We start from the raw sequence: 23,182 nt of genomic DNA on the forward strand, positions 1-23,182 counted from the left end.
ATTGTGTGCTGCAAATCAGAGCAACCCATAGAGCAGATTGTCAGCAGCCAATTTCAGTTTACATTGACTTAGTATGATAACTAAGTATGGTCAGTGCCGGATTTAACCTCTGAGCGCCCCGAGGCCGCCCCCGCCCCCCACAAGTGCGCATGCGCGATCGCGCGGCGCCCTCTCCCTCCGAGTGCGCATGCACAATCATGCATCACCAATGCGCAATCGCACATTTAAACTCCCATACGGAGCAGTGGGGAGAGGTCCCGACTGCTCCGTATGGGAGCCAAATTTAAAAATTCTGTTGTGGCGGGGCGGCATGCCGCCCCAAAACTTGTGCCGCCCTAGGCCCGGGCCTTTGTGGCCTTTCCACAAATCCGGGCCTGAGTATGGCGATATTTAGAGGCAGGTACTCATGGTTTCCGCTTAACCTGAGGAATCATTTGTGTCTGTGTAAAATACTTTACATAAAAAGTTTATGGTCACAATACACACAAAGGGAAGGTTCATTTTCCATTTCATAAACAGTAATGATAAGCAAAAATTTTCACTAGGTTTCCCTATGAAAAAACATCCATAGACTCCAATGGATGCAGAAAAAAAGTTTCACGGTAAGAAAAAAAAAAAGTTATGCGGTAGCCATGATAAACAGCCATTGACCTCAATGCATTTTGCAAATTTTTAAGGTGAGACAGATTCACTAATCACTAATAAACAACCATACTCAGCAGATTGAATGCAATGCAAATTTTAGTATGTTACAGAATGGATGAAAAGTAAAGTAGTCTGTGCTGTCCAGTGTATTGAATAGTGCTCAGATCTTCACATTGGGGAGACCTGGATGAAAGAGAATCTTCATAGGCATATCTGAATGACCTCACTTTCCAATGGAAGCTGCCAAACAGTCGTGAAACTGTAAACAAAGAAGATTTCTCTCACTAGGTCTGTTCGGGCTAAGGCAAAGTAGACAATTAATAAGGAGAGCAATACACATTTGCTGAGAGACATTCTGTGCTCAGAACTGATAATAACAAAAACCCAACCAGTTTTTCTGTGTCTGACATTTCAGGTCCAACAAACCATTCCTCTTTCAAGATTATGATATTCCATATTCAGGATTGTAGATACATCTAAAAACGAATAGATCTAGAATATTATGCTGGGGAGGAACATATAAGAATATGTTAAAAAAGTATAAAAGGCCAAAGACTTATAGAATCATTGAAAATGTACAGTATCATTAAAAACAACAAGGTATTTTGACCCTCAGAAGATGCTGCTGGAAGGTGATTTGTAGGGCGAAAGGTTAGTTATGCCTGTATAATATGCAAAAGCCAAGATGATCATGAAAATCATATCCTTATAAACTGTGCTTAATCATGTCATCGGTTTTAATTTATTTATATAGGGCCAACACATTTCTGCAGTGCTTTACAGACATTATACATCATGCACATCAGTCTCTGCCCCAGAGAAGCTTACAATATAATGTCCCTAACACATTCACGCGCTGCGTTCAATTTAGTCAGAAGCCAATTAACCTGCCTTCCATGCAAACACGGGAAGAACATACAAACTCCTTCAAGATGGTGTCCTGGCTGGGATTGAACTCAGGGCCACAGTGCTGCAAGGCAAAACCCACTGATGCGGAGTGATATCATTTTTGTTGCATAACTCACTGGAACTTTGAATTGAATAATGCACCCCTGTTGGAAAATATGAGGATATGAGAAGTCAGCATGGAGTTCTATGACCTGTAAAAAAGCACTCAGCCTTTAGCCTTGTAACTTTATATGGTCATGGAACTCCTTGGTGACTTAGAATATCCTTATATTTTACAATTGGTGGTACATTATTTAATATATTAATTTGTTAGCATTGAAATCATTCATAAATGAAATAATAATGGAGAAAGGCTGAAAAGAAAAACGCAAGCGCTATTCTGGGGGCTGAGAACATCTGAGATTATGCTTTTTTTCTACTGTTGTTTATGATCATCTGGATAAACAGTAATCAACGTGACCAAGGAGAGGTACTTACTGAACCCGTCTTTGTTGTCTCTATTGTCTAAGTAAATACATATATGCGTCTACCATAAAATCTTTATACAGAAGGCTTGCACAAAATAGATGCTTTGTTACTGAGCAAAATAATGCATGTGTCAACAAGTGTGTAATGTATGACTAAGCACACAGCCAAGGTAATAACATGAGGTATTATCATTCACCGGTAGAGCCGATACAGCATCCATGCACAATGCGTGTCACTGGGGTGGGATCTTTACTCATTCCTACTGTTAAATGCTCTGACAACCTACTTGCTCTCATGTTATTACTGGTATGGGTTTTTCTAGTTCTGTCCATGCTCTTAAAGGTGATGTGGAAAACAAGAATATGCATATGAACAAAAGCTTTATATACAGTGGAAATGCAACATTTGCTTAAACAATCTATTTTACCCAGTTTGATTTTTACACTGAACTGTTCCTTTAAAGGAAAACTATACCTCCAGAATGAATCTCAATAATATCAATGTCTAGATAAGATCAATATCAATAAATATTTCCCTTTTACATTTATCCCTTAAACCATTTTGTAAAGGAAAAGTAACACTAAACATTTTTAAGTAAAAAAAAAATCTATTCTACCCTACCCCAATAATTGCCCTATGCTGCAAACTATTTATTATTTTGTGAATGCTTTATTAGAAAATACCTGTTAAAACTTGGCTTCAGGTCATATGAAAAAAGGCGATATGGCGATGCAGGGGAAGCATGCACTATGCGGGGATTGATTGATCGATCGATCCTAGCCTGACTCCTTCCTATACAGAAGGAAGGCTAGGATTGATCAATCGATCCCCGCATAGTGGATGTTTCCCCTGAAGCTTCTCCTGCATCGCCGTATCGCCTTTTTTCAAATGACCAGAAGCCAAGTTTTAACAGGTATTTTCTAATGCTGTGCCATGTGCTGCCTTAGAGATCACCTGACAGGAAATAATGCAGTTCTAACTGTAACAGGAAGTTGTGTGGGAGTAAAAGGCAGAACTCTGTCCATTAATTGGCTGATGTGACCTAACATGTATGTGTGCTCTTGGTTGTGTGCACTGTGAATTGTATGATCCCATGGGGCGGCCCTTAGCACTTAAAATGCCTTTTGTTATTTAAGATTATGGCACATACTACCAAAAAGTATATTTATGAAAAAGGTTTATTTAGATGAAGCAGGGGTTTACATATGAGCTGGTTTATGCAGTGTATTTTTGGAGATCTGAAGAAGCCACTCGGATGAGTGGTGAAACGTTTTCAAGAAAAAACTCAGAAAAGTCCAGTTGTTTTAGACTTAATTCTACTAGATACTGTATCTCATATAAAGTGTTTCTCCCCCAGATTTGTATCCCTGACAATTTTCCTTCCCAGAAGTTCGCAATATCACTGTGCCAAAGGCTGATTTTGTTGTGCATAATTAATATTTGAAACAAAATAATGAGCAAGAATCTCCAGAAAATAGTCTACCCCCTGGGAAGCAAAACTTTGCAACTTAGGAGCAAGTACTAGGAATTTAGCCAGTCACAGGCTCTTAAACACATTATGGGAAATGGCACTGAGATTTCAATTACAAGGAAGATACACAGTGGGCAAGTCTCCTAAGGTGTAATAGGGACAAGTACAGGTATGGGACCTGTTATCCAGAATTCTTAGGACCTGGAGTTTTCTGGATAAGAAATCTTTTCGTAATTTGGATTTCCATACTTAAGTCTGCAAAAAATCATTCAAATACTGAATAAACCCAATTGGCTTGTTTTGCCTTCATTAATGATTAATTATATCTTATTTGGGATCAGGTACAAGGTACTGTTTTATAATTACAGAGAAAAAGGAAATCATGTTTAAAAATTTTAATTATTTAATGGAGTCTATGGGAGATGGCCTTTCCATAATTCTGAACTTTCTGGATAACAGGTTTCTGGATAAGGGGTCCCATACCTGTACTGCGCTTTCAATTACAGACAAGATATACATAGGGCCAAGCGCCTAAAAGCATTATAGGAGTAGGTACTGCAAGGTGCAAGGAGTTTGTATGTTCTCCCCATGACTGCATGGGGTTTCTCTGGGTACTGGAGTTTCTCCATAACATGGACCTTAGATTGTAAGCTCCACTGGGGCAAGTTCTAATGTAAATGATGAAGAATCTCTGTAAAGCGCTGCAGAAATGTGTCAGCAGTACATAAATTTTAGGAAATAATAAGAACATGTAAAACACAGCTTTTTATTTGCAATCCTGTCAAGTAACAAGCAATTTGCCCTATAGCCATGTTTTTAGAGCTGCCCTTCCACTGTCATAATGGGAGGGCAGAAAATACCAGTTTCCAGGTCTCTAATTACTCTAACAAGAAACTGAAACACTAGACTGATGCAGAGTCCTGCTTGTGCCCCCTCACGCACACTGCAGAGCAGAAAAAAAAGGTGTTATGGGCTATCCGGTACTGGCAGGAGTGGTAAAAGTGGGACTCAAGGAACAGTAAGTGACTCCTTTGACAGCTCTGTATCTTTAGATTTACCAAATACTGAGGAGTACATAAACCAGCTACTGAGAGAGTTGTGTTAACTGTACAAGGCAGTGGGGGTCATTTATAAACAGTGGGCAAACTTGCACCTGGGCAGTAACCCATGGCAACCAATCAAAGGATTTATTTCATTGTTCTACTTGCATCTGGCTGGAAAAATCTAATCCCAGCTTGGATGCTATGGGTTACTGCCCAGAGACCTCTACAAAGTATCTTTTTTTTTTAAATTACTCCAACACAAAGTATTGTTGCTTGGTGAAGTAGGTACCCACAGTTGCATATTCTTGTTTCTGTTTGACATTCTGCTGTGTGAACAGAGGAATAAAGTCACAAGTCAATTGGTTTAGACAGGACATCCCAACCCTGTCACACCCTGCCTGCTCACATCCCACTCTGCATCTTATGCAGACAAGAATAATCATATTCCGCCGCTGTACCTGTTTGACTGCAAACTACAGAGCGACCCATGAGATAACTACTGCTCACAACTGGAATCAGGCTTTATATTATTTTTAATATGTTTAGTCAGTTTAAGCCCCTCCAAAAATGTATGGCCACAATATATGTTTACATACATCAATTTATATATAACAGCAAAGCAGAAAAGTCATGCAGGTACATGCAATGCATTAACTGCTCTAATTCCTTTTCAGCAACCATCTGGTTAAACCTGATGAACACCCAAAAACTGGTTTTCACCTAATGAAAGATGTAATTCTAAGCTACCTCCCAATATACATTAAAAAGGTTCGATGGTTTTCATTATTTCTGAATGTAAAATGCAATTAAAAGGAGTATTTGCATATAACATTCTGTTTTCTAGTTCTGAAACAGTATAACAAAAGTCCCCAGGCTCTGTTAATCGGCTTGCTTCTGCTACATCCATACCGGTTACCTATGTATTTAAAGTTCTGAGCTGTCAAACATACATTGCCTTCCCTGCCTCTATTGCATTCAGTTCAGGTATCGGACCCCTTATCCGGAAACCCATTATCCAGAAAGTTTCAAATTACGGAAAGGCCGTCTCCCCTAGATTCCATTTTAATTAAATAATTCTTATTTTTAAAAATGGTTTCCTTTTTTCTGTAATAATAAAACAGTACCTTGTACTTGATCCCAACTTTGGTGGCAAAACAATCCTATTGGGTTGAATTACCCTTTAGATCATTTTATTAGCATACTTAAGGTAGAAGACCCAAATTACAGAAAGACCCCTTATCCGGAAAACCCCAGGTCCCGACCATTCTGGATAATGGGTCCCATACCTGCACTTCCTACATGTCACTGCACTTCTCTCATTTCCCCTCCCTCTTCAAGGTCTATAAATGTGTACCCTGTATATGGGCAAGTGCATTAGGTACCCCATTATGGCACAGGCAAAACATTTGGGGCAGAGTGAATATAAAACTTAGTAATAGTGTCCACAAAATGGTGCCTGCCTGCTTGGTGTGATTGAGAATTCCAAGACTTGAGGTAGTAACATTCAAATAAATAATTTATATAGTCTAAGTTTATTTTGCTCGACTATCATCATAAAAAATTATTTGAAATTATTTGTTAGGGTGACAGGTCTCCTTTTAGACATAACAGATTTATTAGAAGCACAAGTGCAATTCTGAGTACCATATACAATGCTTTTGGCCACAAGGTAGCAATGCTCCTGGCTCATTTGCGGCCAATGTGCCCAAATGAGCGCATTTGTGTGAAAAAAATTACAACATTTTTAGCAATGGAATTGCAATATATTTTTTTTATTTTAATTTTTGGCAGAGTTTTGGGTAAATGTCAGCTCCAAATATACTCAAATAGCAACAAAAATCAACTGCAGTTAATAAACAGTGCACATTTTTAAATACAACAAAGACAATTTTAAATAATGTTTTCAGACTCAATGCTATACAAAAAAAACAGAAATGTAAAAGAAAATGTAATTACAGTACAACAGGATTTACATGCCATGGGGATTAATTTGTTCTAATTAGTTTATACTAGCTCAGTGCAATATCCTCTCGTTATTTTAAGGACTTGGAATGAAATTAAAACCAGGGCAAATGCTAGAGCCATTTCCTAAATCGTAGCTGTGTCCAGGCCTCTGGATTTCTTTTCTGCAAAAGCATTAACTTGTAATACTCAGAGAAAGCCCAAATAAAACTGTTACAAGAGAACTGGTACAAACTTATTTTAATGTTGCTATCCATTAGGTGCTGCTGGACAGTTTTTCCTGAGTGACTGCATGCTTCAGCATCATTATCTTACAGTGATCATGTCATAAAAAGAATTACTGAGACCTCGGACACGCTGGGCAGACCTTAGAAATCACCTGGAGAGACCAGTTGGGCAAAGGGCCACGGGATGAACAGTCCTGCTTCAGAGTAATAGAAAGGAGAGTATATATAACCCTAAGATTGCGAAAGGCATAGATTATTTTGCTGTTCCGGATGACATACATAATTTGTTCTCAAGAACTGATTTGTTGCCATTTGAGCACACAGCAAGTAAGAACCAGGACAGTTTTCTCCTAGAGCAAATTCTTCAGTATCAGTTCTCCAGTATTAATATTTGAGAAAGAACAGTACTGTATTGCTCACTACTTATACCCAAGGCAACAGCATAAACCAACATCACCCCAACCCATCTAAACAAAGCAGAGGGAACAGTCTGTAATCTGCCCTACACCAAAGCATATTCTCCCCCCAGACTGGACTCCTAACTTATAGCCTCACTACCTGCCCACCAAGCAAACTATTTCTTATATGTATACACAGATCTGGAGAAATGATACAAAAAATAATTGGACTCATATTGTGCACCACCAAAAAATATTACAGGCATTCATTTTGATACTAGTGTTTAAAATAATCTGCTCTAAAAACGCCTCACTTCACGATCAACAAAAAGGCAGCTTCCTACCGACAACTAGACTAAGTGCCAACCACCTCATACCCACTAAAAACATATTCATACTAAAATTCAGCCACCCATCTGGCCCAAACAACAAAAGGCACTTGCAAACTTGCATTATAAACGTTCCCATCATAGAGCGTAGCTTTCCCCACCTCTCTTTTATAGCTAGAGAACACGCACACACAGACAGAGGTCTCACATTATTATGATCCATAATTCATTCCTCAAGTCCCCAGGACATCATTATTGGCACCCTAGGGTTGGGATAAAGAGTTGGCACCCATGGGATGAAGAGTCAAAAACTGTGCCATAAATTTCAGCTGGCCCATGCTCATGTACTTTAGTTTATCTGGAGACATTTTCCTGTAATACAACATGAATGGTGAATATTTTGGGGCAGATATACCACTGAGGGAAAAAACTGGCAGTATGACACCAACCTTTTATTTTTATATTACAAGAAAAGTTTCTAACAAATAACCACTGCTGATGGCCAAGGGAACTAGCTGTATATAGTACAGAAGTCTTAAAGGGGAAGGAAAGGCTAAGTCACTTGGGGGTGCTAAAATGTTAAGCACCCCCAAGTGACTTGAATCGCTTCCCTCATACCCCAGGCTGGTGCCCCTATTAGGAGAAAACCGCACCAGCCCGGGGCACCTGGGGCGATGCGCTTCCTCCTTCCTGCTCCGTTCAGCCTTGACTGAGTCAGGCGCATGCGCAGTAGAGTGAAAAAGCCGACTTCTCTGTTAAAGTTCGGCCTTTTACTCTACTGCGCATGCGCACGAGGTGAAGGAAGGAGGAAGTGCTGCAGGTACCCCGGGCTGGTGCTGTTCTCTCCGTACAGGGGCACCAGCCCGGGGTACAAGGTAAGCGATTCAAGTCACTTGGGGGTGCCTAACATTTTGGCACCCCCAAGTGACTTAGCTTTTCCTTCTCCTTTAAGGCCTCATTAAAGAAGGTCGTGGACACAAGTGCTAGCGCACTAAGGGGTGCAAAATCGTTAAATGCTCCCATATGGGGTTTTGCTGCACTCCTCACCTCGTGGTAGATAAATATCTGATGCACAGAGCACAAGGCTGGCAGGCACAAGGCAGCTCTGTCCTTACCATCTGCCATTCATGCCTCTCCCAGCATGGCCCTCATATAGAACCACTGTATTCACAGGGTGAGTGCGGGGCTTTTTCCATGGAGAAAAATATCCTGGGCAGGATGCAAAGGTGAAAGAAATCAATGGTGTTTGTGCCTATTTCTTACACTTCGCATTGATCCTAGTAGGAAAGGCAGCAAGTCAACTGCAAAGCCAACTGTTCTTGCCCTACTAGGCTAAAAGAAAAAAAATATATATATATGTACATACATATACATAAACTATATCTTAGTTGGGATCAAGTACAAGGTACTTGTGTGTGTGTGTGTGTGTGTATGTATGTATGTGTGTATGTGTATATATATACACACACACACACACACAACACGTTTTGGGGCCCCTAGAGAAGGCGGCTTCTAGCAGCATGAATAGGGAATAACTGTTAGGCTGCATCCCAGTTCTAATTCCAAGAGAAAGAGACAAGTCCCACAGGGTCTCTCAGAAGGGAACATCAATGAACTCTTAGTGAACCGAGGTTTAGAAATTCATCTCATTATTTCTTTTTCCATATACGCCATTATTAACATAGCCCTAACCGGGCAACAGAGAATACATGTGACAGCTGAGAAAGGAAAGATTATTTGGAGCTCAATAGGCTTAAAACATTGGGAACTAAAAAGACAACCCTTTCTAGTGGCCACCATGAAGAATCTACCACCCCTAATATGCCGATGTCTGTAAGCCAACATACACTTTACAGCTCATTGAATACAGAAGCAACAATAAAGGGAATCCATAGTTATTAAGTGGATTATAAAGGCAAAGATTTGCTTGGTTGCTACAGGTTACTGCCCCAGTATAACTGACTGACTGGAGCACCACTGCAAGCAGCAAGTTTCCATTGCTTTTGTTTGAGTGCCTAGTGTTGAATAATATTGCCATCTCTCTTTGCATGGAGCTGTACAGCTGGGCACCCTAGGGTCAGATGCGACTCTCCAGTTTATTTTTACGGCCAGTAGTCTGCTTGAGGAACACAGAGACTTCTCTGTATGCCATCACCATTTCATTACAATCTGGTCCTTGGTTGCCCAGTATATTGGATAACTGGCCCTCTACATTAAAAAACTTGGACAGCAAGTGATTAAAACAGATGGATCAGAAAAATAAAAAACAATGCCAGGCTCCTGCCATCTGTCTTTAGTCTCTCACGAATAAAATCTAAATGGTTAAAGTCTACTGGCAGAAATAGAAAGGATATAAACGTAGTGGATTGTTGGCCAGCATAGAAAATTAGCTACACATACAGGGAAAAGAAGCTCCTTCTTGGCATCACATATTATACATTTTTTAGGTAAGTCCCAGTCCTTAAAAGCCATCAAAAAACCTCTTAACCAGGCAGCAATAGCTTCACATCCACTGGAAATAGATATACAGGTATGGGATCCCTTATCCAGAAATCTGTTATCCAGAAAGCTCCGAATTACGGAAAGTCCATCTCCCATAGACTCCATTTTAATCAAATAATTCAGAATTTTAAAACTGATTTTCTTTTTCTCAGTAGCAATAAAACAGTACCTTGTAATTGATCCCAACTAAGATATAAATAATCATTATTGGATGCAAAACAATCCTGTTGGGTTTAATTAATGTTTTATTGATTTTATAGTAGACTTAAGGTATGGAGATCCAAATTACAGAAAGACCCCTTATCCAGAATACCCTTGGTCCATTCTGGATAACAGGTCCTATACCTGTATATTGAAGACTAGACTGATACTAGAGTGAAACAGAGGTATAAGATCTTTCCCCTGGAAAGAATAGGATTGTCAGACTGTGTTTAAAATCCTACAAAGGTTCAGAAGCTTAAAAAGAAGAAAAACCTTGAATAGTTTAATCACAATCAAGTTTGAAATGAGAGCTAGAATCATCTCATTCTACAATCCTTATTTTCTGTCTTTCTGCAATAAACACTCATTTATGTCCCAAAATTCAGAATATCCAATTTTCACTGATTTTAAGCGTATCTAAGCAGGAGAGATGAAACTTCTGTCCGTGTCAAGCTCAGTATGTTATGTATCTCAAAAATCATGGAATCTGAATTGCAAAAACTGGAATCAAAAAGCATTCATCCGCAAAGCTTTCATAAATAAAACAGAACCACGATCAGCCGCATCCGCCTACATTATACACTTATCTTTGACCTCGATGTTTAACAAATGAGCCCCACAGTGTCATCAGAACTGGCAGCTCTAGAAGTATAACAGGCACACATTTTCATATCTTGGAGTCTGAAGTGAAATAACTGTCTCCCTAAAGTTTATCACTGCACAGAAGCAAGAACTTGTTCTTATCAAATGGAAGATTAAATTCTAGATGTCAACCAATAATGATTTCCATGCTCCGCACTTTTTAGTCATTAGGTAGTTTACTCTTGCAAACTGAATCTGGATTTTTTTTTATAGGCAATTGTAACTAATCCGACCGCTCACAAATAAAATCAGATATAAGCACTTGCATCCACAGACGTGCCTTGAAACCAAGCATCTGTAGTCTATATGATGAGGTGTTGCAAGCACAGGCCATATTAAGCTGCGCATACGTGTGAAGATTTGATCAACTAGTGCTGATCAGGCTGATCCCTAGGGCCAAACATTTTGATCCCAACACGGCCCTCGATCCGATCGGAAAATCAAACCTACCTGACCGACATTTGGCCAATTTTTAGACATGTGGTACAACCCATAGAAAACAGCAGTTAATGTTCCAAATGTACCAACTATACTGGATTTGTTAAAGGACTATTGATGATATAGTTCAGTAGACAGCCATCAATTTTATTTGGCCCTATTTGTCTTTGCTTCAGAACCAAAACCTTTGTATCCCACATAGCTTTTCCGTTATCTGCTAGGTTAAGGTGACATGACACTGAAAATCCCACACACTGGGCCATATCAGGGCAACTGATCATACAGGGGCTACTGAGTCCCACTGGACGTGTATCACAGCACGCCAATGTATTCCTTTTCTGATGGGCTTTTCATATGAAGCAAATTTTCGGCTACATATCGGTCAGGCAGGCCCCAAGCAGCTTAAACGGATGCCCCCTAATTACAAAGCAAATTATTTATATAGATTGTTGCAGTATTTCTTAGGCAAACACACATTTTTTACCAGTGCATATTACCTAAATGCGTACAGAACAAGTTCACATTTTGGTGTTACTGGTTTTTGATGCAAGTTATAATGAATAAATGTGTGTGCCTGAATGAAGCAACATGATAGACTTTGCTTGCATTTACAAAGGCAGGTATGCTTTTATGTATGGAAAGCGCTGTGAACACAATCAGAGTTTTCATGCTGCATAGAGAAAATAAACAATGGTAAATACCAGCTATAAATAGGGTGTATTGTCCCTTTTAAGAAAGAGCAACACCTTAAGGTGTGGCTCTCAGTGGAAAAAACTGTACATTGCACAATAGTAGCACCTTTTACTTCTATCTATGCATTTCTTGTATAGAAGCTCAGTGACTGAACATCTGTCCCCACTCGGCAGTGACATGCTTGCCCATTCCCCCTGCTACAGACCAGAACCTGTTTGTCACATGCTACATTTAATATAATCAGGCCTGAAAACAAAGTATATTGGATAATAAGCTCACTATATGTATTAAAGCTACTTTATGTTAGGTTGCGCGCCACATACTAAAACTGATGGTAAACCACTAAAAATACAAAGAACAGAGATGCCACCAGAACAGTACAAAATATATAACTATTAAAGCCTTTGTTCCAGAGGCTTCAATATTCAGTCACGTCCAATAGCCCCAGCCAGCCAAAGTGTCTTGAGAATCTCAGAGTGAAGTTCACAATTCATTATGTGCACTGATACCAATCCATAAAACTGGCAATCAACAGAAAATGAACTTAAGGTATGTAGTCTCGAGAGGTATATCTGCAATTCACAGTTAATTACAGAGATTGCCTTTGACAGGGAAAATGGTTAAGTCAATTGGCGATTAATAGAGAAATGTATGAGATTCATGCCAGGAGCAATCAGGTGATGGAAAATTCAGATGGCGATTGCAGATTCTTGCTTTAGTGCTAGGGAAAACATAAAGCAGCAAACAGTAGTGAAGATTTCTTGTTAAGATAGTCATTTTCTCCCTAAAGGTGGTTATACATGAACCAATATTATTGTACATGAACTTCATTTCGAAAGATAATTGGTATGTGTATGGTGGGAGATGAAGCAACCAATATTGGCAAAGGCCTTGGCTATCAGTTGTCTCATCAACGGGCCCATAGAGAAAATTTTGCTCGGCCCTTGGGACACGTCCGAGCACCGGCAAATGTTTAGCACTGAATCATCAGATAGGGGTAGAATTCCTCCGTTTTTACCTGAATATCTGACTATTCAGTTCTAAACATTAGTGAAGTGTATAAACAATCATTCTTTTGACCAATTAATCATGCTTGCTATGATGTCAATAAGGAAAGGAACATCTCAGTGCAAGGCATAGTGGGTTATGTGGTCCTGCATGCGGTCTATAAGCTTTGGAGAAGTTGTTACAATTTGTAACATTAATGTTTTAGTCCCTCCTCCTCTGCCAGAATTTCATGCAGAAAAAGAAGAACTGTTTTGCAGCTGGATTTTAGCCTATAAACATTGTATTTATTCATACTTTCTGAAGTAATAGATTTCAGTGATAGGTAAATTAGAGGTTTCTGTGTTGTGTACAGCTCCTTAACAAATTTTGGTTTGGAAGTCAGAGTTCCCCTTTAAATGCTTCCTCTGTCTATAAAAAAAAAAAAAGAGGGTAATGTATGCCCACCTGCCAGATCTGTAATAATTCATTTCTCCACATATATCCATCCTAATCTTGCATATGCATAGCAGATATTTATCTGAACCACACACAGCCAGGTTGATATAAATAAATTACAGCAAGATCTCCATTAGTGGATTTTCTTCTTTATTCATGCTTATTATGGCGCCTGTGCTGACCCATCACCCAATGTGTAATCATGCAGAAACCATCTTTCTGGCACAGAGGGATTTCTACTTAAGCACCCATTCCCGTGACACAAGCTATTGCTCTAAACATAAATAATTGCTTTCAATTGCATTATGTTGAACACAGACACAAACCATCTGCCAAGCCGACATGATGAGTCCTACAGAGGTATTATCTCATTATATTTCATAAACTAATGTCATTTAAATCTCTATCTTTTCAGGCAATTCTCAGACATTAAACCATGCCCGGATACTCAGATCTGTAACAAATATACATATAATGACTATAGTGTACTTTAAGTGTAAAAGTGCATGTTTCAGAAGCTTTGTTATTTAAAGGAACAGTAACAGTAAAAACACTACAGTAACATGAAAAAAAGGATTGTTTAAATATAATGTGCTGTCATTCTGCACTACTTTGTTTGCTTCAGAAACACTACTATAGTTAATATACAACGGAAGCTAGTTTACAAGGTTAGAGGCAGGAAATGGTTAAAATGAATGACGACTGTAGCGGCCACATCCTCTCCTACAATATTCGGTACACCCTCAATGAGCACCTTGCAGATTCTCATTATCTTCCAGGGATCAACACAACCCCATATAAAAGATATAAATGGACTTGCAAGCTCTAAATTGACTAAAAACTCTACATTTGGGGATATTTAAAAGGTGTTTTGTGCTTACTATAATAAGGCATTAAGCAACCACTGCGCGCATGTGGTTAAATCTAATAAAAAGAGTTGTTTACTATCAGTTTATTGAACACCAGCTAAATGCACAGGTTCCGTCAGGTATGGGATCTGTTATCCGAAAACGCTTTGTCCAAAAAGCTCTAAATTACAGGAAGATCACCTCTCATAGACTCTGTTTTATTTTAATAATTCTATTTTTAAAAAATGATTTTCATTTTTCTCTGTAATAATGGAGTACCTTGCACTCCTAGCTAAAATCTAGTTAATCCTTATTGGAGGCAAAACAATCATATTGGGTTTATTTGATGTTTAAATTATTTTTTAGCAAATTACGAAAAGATCCCAAATCTGGAAAACCCCAGGTCCTGAGCATTCTGGATAACAGGTCCCATACCTGTACTGCCTTTATCAGCTAGGCTTGTCTCATTACCTGGGGTGGAAGAGATAGATACTTAAAATATTCATGTGTTATTATTATCATATATCAATAAAGCACCAACATATTCCAAAGCGCTGCACAATAAATGGGTGTTTAAACTGAACATATGTGTTACCAAATTTTGTAGATCTTGCCTATAAAACCCTGCCACGCAGCATTGCTGTGTATGCGGACAACCTGAACGACTAGCATAAACAGAAAGGATACCCAGACTGAGGAGTTATTGTTGATACATTCTAACTCTGGATTAATATGTTTCCATGCACTCAATGGAAAATTATTATATACAAAGCATTAGGGAATACTGCAGCACAGAGCTTTCTCCAGTACATCCCCACATTATTGGCATTCCCTTCATTACTATTCAGCAAGCTGATTTTCAAGCCCCTTAAAGGCCGGCTCCGACAACCTTGCGGAGAAAGCGCCAGTAATACGAAGCCAGAGGTCAGCGATGCCGTGAATACACAAAATGAACATTTCAGTCAGTGCAAGGCTTTAGGAATCAATTCCACATTATATGCTTCCCCTTACAGTAACCACAGAGATTAACCCAAGTAAAGACAACACAATGCTGAAATGAAAATTCATATACAATTACCAGCATGTGCCTTCCTGTCATTTAGTAAAGGGCAATTGAAGTCCAAAGCCATGTCCAGCGAGACTCTGAGCTACACTGGCAGGGTAATTTGATTCAGCACACGCATTCATACGTTTGCATGTATAAAGATCATTTGCCATATGCAGACACATGGCCTTCCACATACTGTGCACCCCACTCCCTCAAGCCTGTAAACTTGTTCCTCTAGAGCCCTAGCCCGTGTATCACTTGCTGTTGCAGAGCTGCACCCCAATAGAGTCCTGCAGCGAGTCAGGTACCCGGAAGTTAACTGCAAGAAAAGCAGGAACCATTCGTGCTGTGGGTACAATTTTCAGATGAGGGTCTTATCCATATTTCTTTTCTTATTATTACCTATATTATATATATTTTACTCCTTTAAATGTTTGTTTATATGTTTTTGGGTTTTTTTATGCCCACGTTTATGCCACTTCTAGTTTGCAGTAACAGCACTTCCAGTTTAATGGTAGCCAGTGGCCCGTGGATCGGTTGTGGATAAGGCAGTTGCAGGACAGGTAGTAGGACAAAGTAAGTAAAAATATGGGTAGCGGGTCCAGGTCAGGTCTTAGTCTTAATTAGTTCCGTGCAGGACCCTACCTCAAGCACTCTTCTAACAGAAAGCAGCATGTATTTTGTTAAGAGCTAGAGAGCCACAGGTTAAGAGTAAAATGTGTATATATAATAAAAACAAAAAACACACAACTCCATGCTTAAGGGACAACATGTATATACACAAAGCAGAACTGGAACATGAAGTGCACGGTGGTTAAACTGCTGGCAGCACTTGGGTACTAGGTTCAATTCCAGGAAGGGCACCAACTGCAAGGAGACTGACTGTATGTCCTCTCCAAGGTTACATGTCTTTCCTCAGGGTTCTCCTGTTTCCTACCACAATTCAAAAAACACAGGCAGGTTCTTGACAAAAATATGACCACTATGTGTGTAAATGTGATAAAAATCTTACATTGTAAGCTCCACTGAAGAAAATGATGTGCAACATTGTATAAGCTGTGTAAAACTATGTTGGTGCTACATAAAGAATACTACTACTACTACAATGAAGAAAAACTCGTCATTATTGCTTTATGGTAATAAAACAGACAATTGTCACTGTTTCTTACTATTTACTGAATATATGTATAGAATGATCACCCTTTTGTAGATTCTATTAAAATACCCTGCAGATAAAGTGCCATTTGCTGATGTGATATGGTATGATATACACACACCTAAAGGATTATTAGGAACACCATACGAATACGGTGTTTGACCCCCTTTCACCTTCAGAACTGCCTTAATTCTACATGGCATTGATTCAACAAGGTGCTGAAAGCATTCTTTAGAAATGTTGGCCCATATTGATAGGATAGCATCTTGCAGTTGATGGAGATTTGTGGGATGCACATCCAGGGCACGAAGCTCCCGTTTCACCACATCTCAAAGATGCTCTATTGGGTTGAGATCTGGTGACTGTGGGGGCCATTTTAGTACAGTGAACTCATTGTCATGTTCAAGAAACCAATTTGAAATGATTTGAGCTTTGTGACATGGTGCATTATCCTGCTGGAAGTAGCCATCAGAGGATGGGTACATGGTGGTCATAAAGGGATGGACATGGTCAGAAACAATGTCACAAGAAAAGAGGAGAGCACCTTCATGCAGATGAACTGCTTCAGCCTTTACACACATGTGCTGTGGTTTGAATAAAGGCTGAAGCAGTTCATCTGCATGAAGGGGCTCTCCTCTTTTCTTGTGATATTCCAAAAAAGCCAAGCGGTGGGCTATTGGGGATTGACGCATTGTGCCGTGTGAGCAGCAAGGCTGAGCGTTTATATATTCAATTTTCTGGTCAGAAACAATGCTCAGGTAGGCCGTGGCATTTAAACGATGCCCAATTGGCACTAAGGGGCCTAAAGTGTGCCAAGAAAACATCCCCCACACCATTACACCACCACCACCAGCCTGCACAGTGGTAACAAGGCATGATGGATCCATGTTCGCATTCTGTTTACGCCAAATTCTGACTCTACCATTTGAATGTCTCAACAGAAATCGAGACTCATCAGACCAGGCAACATTTTTCCAGTCTTCAACTGTCCAATTTTGGTGAGCTTGTGCAAATTGTAGCCTCTTTTTCCTATTTGTAGTGGAGATGAGTGGTACCCGGTGGGGTCTTCTGCTGCCTCAAGGTTGTGCATGTTGTGGCTTCACAAATGCTTTGCTGCATACCTCGGTTGTAACGAGTGGTTATTTCAAAGTTGCTCTTCTATCAGTTTGAATCAGTCGGCCCATTCTCCTCTGACCTCTAGCATCAACAAGGCATTTTTGCCCACAGGACTGCCGCATACTGGATGTTTTTCTCTTTTCACACCATTCTTTGTAAACCCTAGAAATGGTTGTGCGTGAAAATCCCAGTAACTGAGCAGATTGTGAAATACTCAGACCGGCCCGGCTGGCACCAACAACCATGCCACGCTCAAAATTGCTTAAATCCCCTTTCTTTCCCATTCTGACATTCAGTTTGGAGTTCAGGAGATTGTCTTGACCAGGACCACACCCCTAAATGCATTGAAGCAACTGCCATGTGATTGGTTGATTAGATAATTGCATTAATGAGAAATTGAACAGGTGTTCCTAATAATCCTTTTGGTGAGTGTATATTACATATATACACACATATATAACATACCCAGGTGCTATTATATATGGTAAATAGAAAGTAAATACCACTATGTATGATAGTAAAACTGTTACTATCCTTGAAATGAGCACAGTTGGTGTTCAATTTTTTTGAGTGCTGTACCATGCTTACTATCATTTAATGTAATGCTATATATGTAGCAATATGACAACCCATAACTGTAAATACAGATATACATAGAGATATACACTAAACATGTGCAAAGGTTAAAAATCAATGTTATTACATGGAGATTAACGGCAACAAAAGCCTGCTAATCACTGCTAAACCATGACAGGAGAGGGCCCAGTGCATCCCCAAATAAATCTCACCATAACAAGAACAGAGTATTTACCCAGACACACTAAGATGGCAATAAGTCCCTGACAAATCCAAAAAGCATTGACAAAGCTTTGTTATTTAGGAATATAATTCTAAATGGGCAATTTCACAACCCTCAGATAATAGTTGTCTTCTATGAGTAAGCCTTCTAATTATTTTAACAAGTATCATATTTAAATAATATTTATAGTGTAACCCGCTTGAAAAATATAGTGGGAAATATGCAGAAAATTGATCTTGTCAAATATTTTTACATTTCATCATCTCAATGTGAATAAGCAAATTAACTGCAAAATGTGATGAATGTAAAAAATAAACTTGGTTTTAATGGTTGGTAATTAATTAAGAAATAAACTCGGCAACTAGAATCACAGCTTTCCTGAAACCATAGCTCGAAGTAAATATTACGGCAATGTGCATCACAATCTGTTCATAAGTAACATATGCCCAGCCGCAACCAGACTCCAGACGGGCTTTAAAGAAATAAAAAAAACTGGAAGCAATACATTGGATCTGGTAGGACACCATCTGGATGAGTGTATATTTATACATATAGTATTATCAAAACTGTCACACGCAAGAAAATAAAGACAATGATTACTAATTCCAGGCAGATGTAATTTCTCCTACAAATACTTAATACATTTTAATCGGAAAACTCAAAGGAAGTTTAGGGGCGGATAAAGCCTGGTACTAAAAGTGCACATTCCATCCTCAAACGACATCAGCGAATGTATGCATAGCTACATATATCACCAGGAGCACAACATACATGGCATTTAGCAGATGTCTTTCGGCTCTACTGTAATAAACAAAGGTCTTTGAAATGAACAAAACTGCCAGGTGTTGTCATTGTGTGTTATATAACTTCAGTTATGCTTGGATTTCTGTATATTCCAACACTGGGGCCCTTGCAGCCCATAGTCACTTAGGAAACAGAAATCTACCTGAGATTCCTAACTGGCCACTCTTTGCATGGGTTTGCATGTTCTTTCCCGTTTAGGAGGCTTGAGTTCCCAGCAGTAACTATTGGTGGTAAGGCTGACCCAGCACTGAGCAGGCAAATAGGCAAGAATTCTTTCTACATGACACAATGTAAATCTGGGGATTTTCCAGTGATCGGTTTTGTTCCTTTTTTTTTAACCAAGAACAGCAATGCATGACCCTTAATCCTCATTTAGCAGTAGCCACATTGGTTCAACTTCTATAAATTAGATCAGGGAAAGACTTGAGGACTGCACATGACATCCAGTGTGATGGGTGGGAGCAGGTTAGTATCATAGGTAGAAACACAATGTATTCTGCTTTAATGGAGAAGAAAGGCTAATAAAGAGTTAATCTCAAGCTGCAGGCATACCTTCAGTTCTCTCAATAGTGCCTTTAAGTCTCCCCATATTTCTCCCGTTCAGATGATCAAAAGGCTCATAGGAAAAGAAAAGTAAAGAAATTTCCCATAATGCCTCGCTCCTGCACCAAGACCAAGACCCGTGTACATGCGCAGTTTGTAAGACTATGAGGAAGCTACCTGCTGATTGCCTCAGATCACACAATCCTAAGGGCGGGGAGAGTTCTTAGCATTCTTGAGGGAGGGGGGAGCAGGAGAGGGGAGAGAGGAGAGAGCTGCGTGTCTCTGGCACAAGAAAACAAACAGGACAAGAAATCCTGTTTCTTTTGAAAATGAACTCAGTTCAGCGTTTCTGTAAGTGCTTATGGCTGTATTTACATAGACCTTTCTGATAAAGCTTACTTAGTTGTTACCTTTCCTTCTCCTTTAACTCTGCAGATGAATATTTCTCAGCACAGACCTGCATCCAGGCACGGCACAGCAGTTATAGATGTACCCATTATTTTATAAAATTCCCCTGAGTAGCATACTGCACTTCCAGTCATCAGGTGTAACAGTCTACAACAAGGATTTTAAAATAGAGGTCTTTTGTATCCACTGACTGCAAACAGTCATATGTACATGTATATCTACATACTGCACTTAACATTAAGGAAACAAACACAGCAATTTGGTTTCACACTTACCCGAATACAAGTTCCTTCCTGGGTTCTTCTTTCCGACTCACAGGTTGCTAGCAAGAACCTCTTCCTGACACTCAGTCATCCAGCCAGCAGTCTAAGCAGGTGCCCTGAAAAATAGACATGGGGGTGAACATTTGATAACAGTCAGGCAATGTGCATGTGTTTTCTGTTCCATTTGTTCTCAGCATACACAGATGGCCCACAAGGGGAGAAAATGTACAAATACTAACAATATTCATATATATCTCACCAGATGCATGGTCTTTGATGGAACCCACATTGTTGCTTGAGCCGCATTGTTAGAGCAACGTCCACATTAAAAAATACAATTCACATCACAAGTTTAGGTCAGCAAAGCGCAGCTCTTTAGGATTACCCAGCAGTTCTACATTACCACCTCTACCTACTGTCAATGTTGGTTGCAGCAGGAAGTAGTTGAAAGAAAATGATTCTAAGCCCAATATTTCTGCCTGTGAAAAATAAAATCTGAAAACCACTACATTTTACAACTGCAATATGACTGCATCTAAAACTATTGGTACCAATGTTCACCAAAGTATACAATGTTTCACAAAGTTCTTCAAGCCCATAATTAACCTATAAGTATATGTTGCTTTAAAGTATGTTCCCAGTACCACTAAAGCAGCGGTTCTCAACCTGTGGGTCAGGATCCCTTTGGGGGTTAAACAACCCTTTCACAGGGGTCGCCCAAGACCATCGGAAAACACATATTTCCGATGGTCTTAGGAACGGAGACACCGCTCCTCTATGGTTGGGGGTCACCACAACATGAGGAACTGTATTAAAGGGTCGTGGCATTAGGAAGGTTGAGAACCACTGCACTAAAGTCTAGCTAACACCACTTTGATTAAGGGGAACTCCGGCTTACAAACAAAATACAAAATTTGAGGGACTAAAACATTGATGTTACAACTTGTAACAACTTCTCCAAAGTTTACAGACAGCACATAGGAACTACATAACCCACAATGAGTTGCACTGTGAGGTTCCTTTCCTTAGTGACATCACATGTGCAGGGAATTGTGGGATTTGGAGGATCCAGGCTAAAGGCAGGCTGAGGACAGTCCATTACATTTTAATTAAATCTGTAAACTGTCAGCCAGATCAGCAGGAGAACAGGAAGCCACATGTTTAGGTAACTGTAATTACATCAAAAATCATGAAAAGGCTGCACATTTGTTAATCTATGTATATTACAAATTTACTTGAAATTATGTTTATTTTTCAAAAAGCTTTAGTTGTGTTTGGGTGGAGTTCCCCTTTAATACTATAAACCTATGCTTTGGGTCTGACATGGCTCATTTCTTACTCCAAAGAGATAATGTTACAGATCAGAACCAAGCCTATTTTTATAGCTTTGTCCCTCTTCTACTTTGCCAAATGCCCATCTAAAGTATTGTTAAAATCAGCTAACACTGACAGAGTAAGACAGATCTGATGTGTTGGTTTCCTTGCCTGTAAAAGTTTTGTTCCATGATTCATTCTTGTTGAAGTTTATCTATCACCTGAGCATATCATGTGCTCAGTTTAAAGACCACATTTCAGTCTATGCGCAGCGTTTGCGTAATCATACTGAAATAAAAGACTTTATGAGACATGCAACATTTATCAACTGATGCCACCAGCCAGTAATTCAGTACCAATTCAAATTGCTTCACCGGGTCTAAGAAAAGCTACATAATGTACTACTGTGTGTCATTAACTTTAATAAATCTGTGGATGGAGTGCAGCAATAGGGAGTTTGTCTGAAAGAAACGGAATCAAACTGGTAGAATATATAAAATGTAGTGAATGGAAATCATTGTACAGCCATTTACAAGATGTTTTATTTAAAAATGTATCATCTTGTAACATTTACTGTGGCACTATTCTAATGCTTCTTATGAAAAGGAAAAACAGGTAAGAAACAGCCCTGTAATTAAAAAGGTATCTATATAAATATTTAAATATATAAATATATAAAAAAAGGAATACAAGTACATAATTGCAAATTGCCAATAAGGAGACAGCTTAGTACCAGTATGGAGCCAGGGCAACACAATGCTAGGAAACAGGTAAGTAAGCACTCACCTAATGTAACAAGAAAGTAACAGAAAACCCTTACAGCTTGTTAAAAATAGATAACAGAGAGGAGGAAAATAAAGGTCCCCATACACGGGCCGACTATAGCTGCTGATATCGGTCCCTTGGACCGATTCGGCAGCTAATCGGCCCGTGTATGGGGAGAGCAGAGCGGCCTGGCCGACCGATATCTGGCCTGAAATTGGGCAGATCTCGATCGGCCAGGTTAGAAAATCCGTTCGGATCGGGGACCGCATCGGCTCGTTGATGCGGTCCCTGATCCGACTGCCCCATTGCCGCCCACATAATCCGATCGTTTGGCCCCAGGGCCAAACGATCGGATTATTTATTTTTTACCTAAATGCTCCCCGATATCGCCCACCCGTAGGTGGGGATATCGGGGAAAAGATCCGCTCGCTTGGCGATATCTGCTCGTGTATGGCCACCTTTAGAGAGAGAACAACTCAGTCTCTCTACTCAAATACTATGAATTACCACACCATTTGCGCATCGCAGGCGGGTTTGGGTTGAGTTCTTCCATTCTATGCGCCTGCGACCTTAGAGTGCCAGCTTCTGGTTCTTTGAATTTATAGGTGCATGCCTGCCCCACCCAGACCCTTTCGTGACCTCAGAGATGGGCAGGTCGGGGCGCAGGTCTATAAATAGATGGGATTCGCTGTGTCGGTTAGGGTGCTAAAGTCGACCTGCACATCACTAGTATGAATGTCATGTGAT

The 23,182-nt window shown here is 39.7% G+C and overlaps 1 protein-coding gene across 3 annotated transcripts in view; it reads right to left on the reverse strand.

Moving 5' to 3' along the window:
- The window catches only part of erbin (apurinic/apyrimidinic endodeoxyribonuclease 1), a 103,356-nt gene that overhangs the window by 63,335 nt on the left and 16,839 nt on the right, over window positions 1-23,182 (reverse strand). For all 3 annotated transcript variants that reach the window (XM_004910379.4, XM_002934188.5, XM_004910378.4), the window contains exon 2: window positions 20,369-20,472. The gene's annotated coding sequence lies outside the window, so the exon portion shown is untranslated. The remainder of the gene's footprint in view (window positions 1-20,368; window positions 20,473-23,182) is intronic.

This window comes from Xenopus tropicalis, chromosome 1 (assembly GCF_000004195.4).
Source record: "Xenopus tropicalis strain Nigerian chromosome 1, UCB_Xtro_10.0, whole genome shotgun sequence".
In the NCBI taxonomy this organism is placed as follows: Eukaryota; Metazoa; Chordata; class Amphibia; order Anura; family Pipidae; genus Xenopus; species Xenopus tropicalis.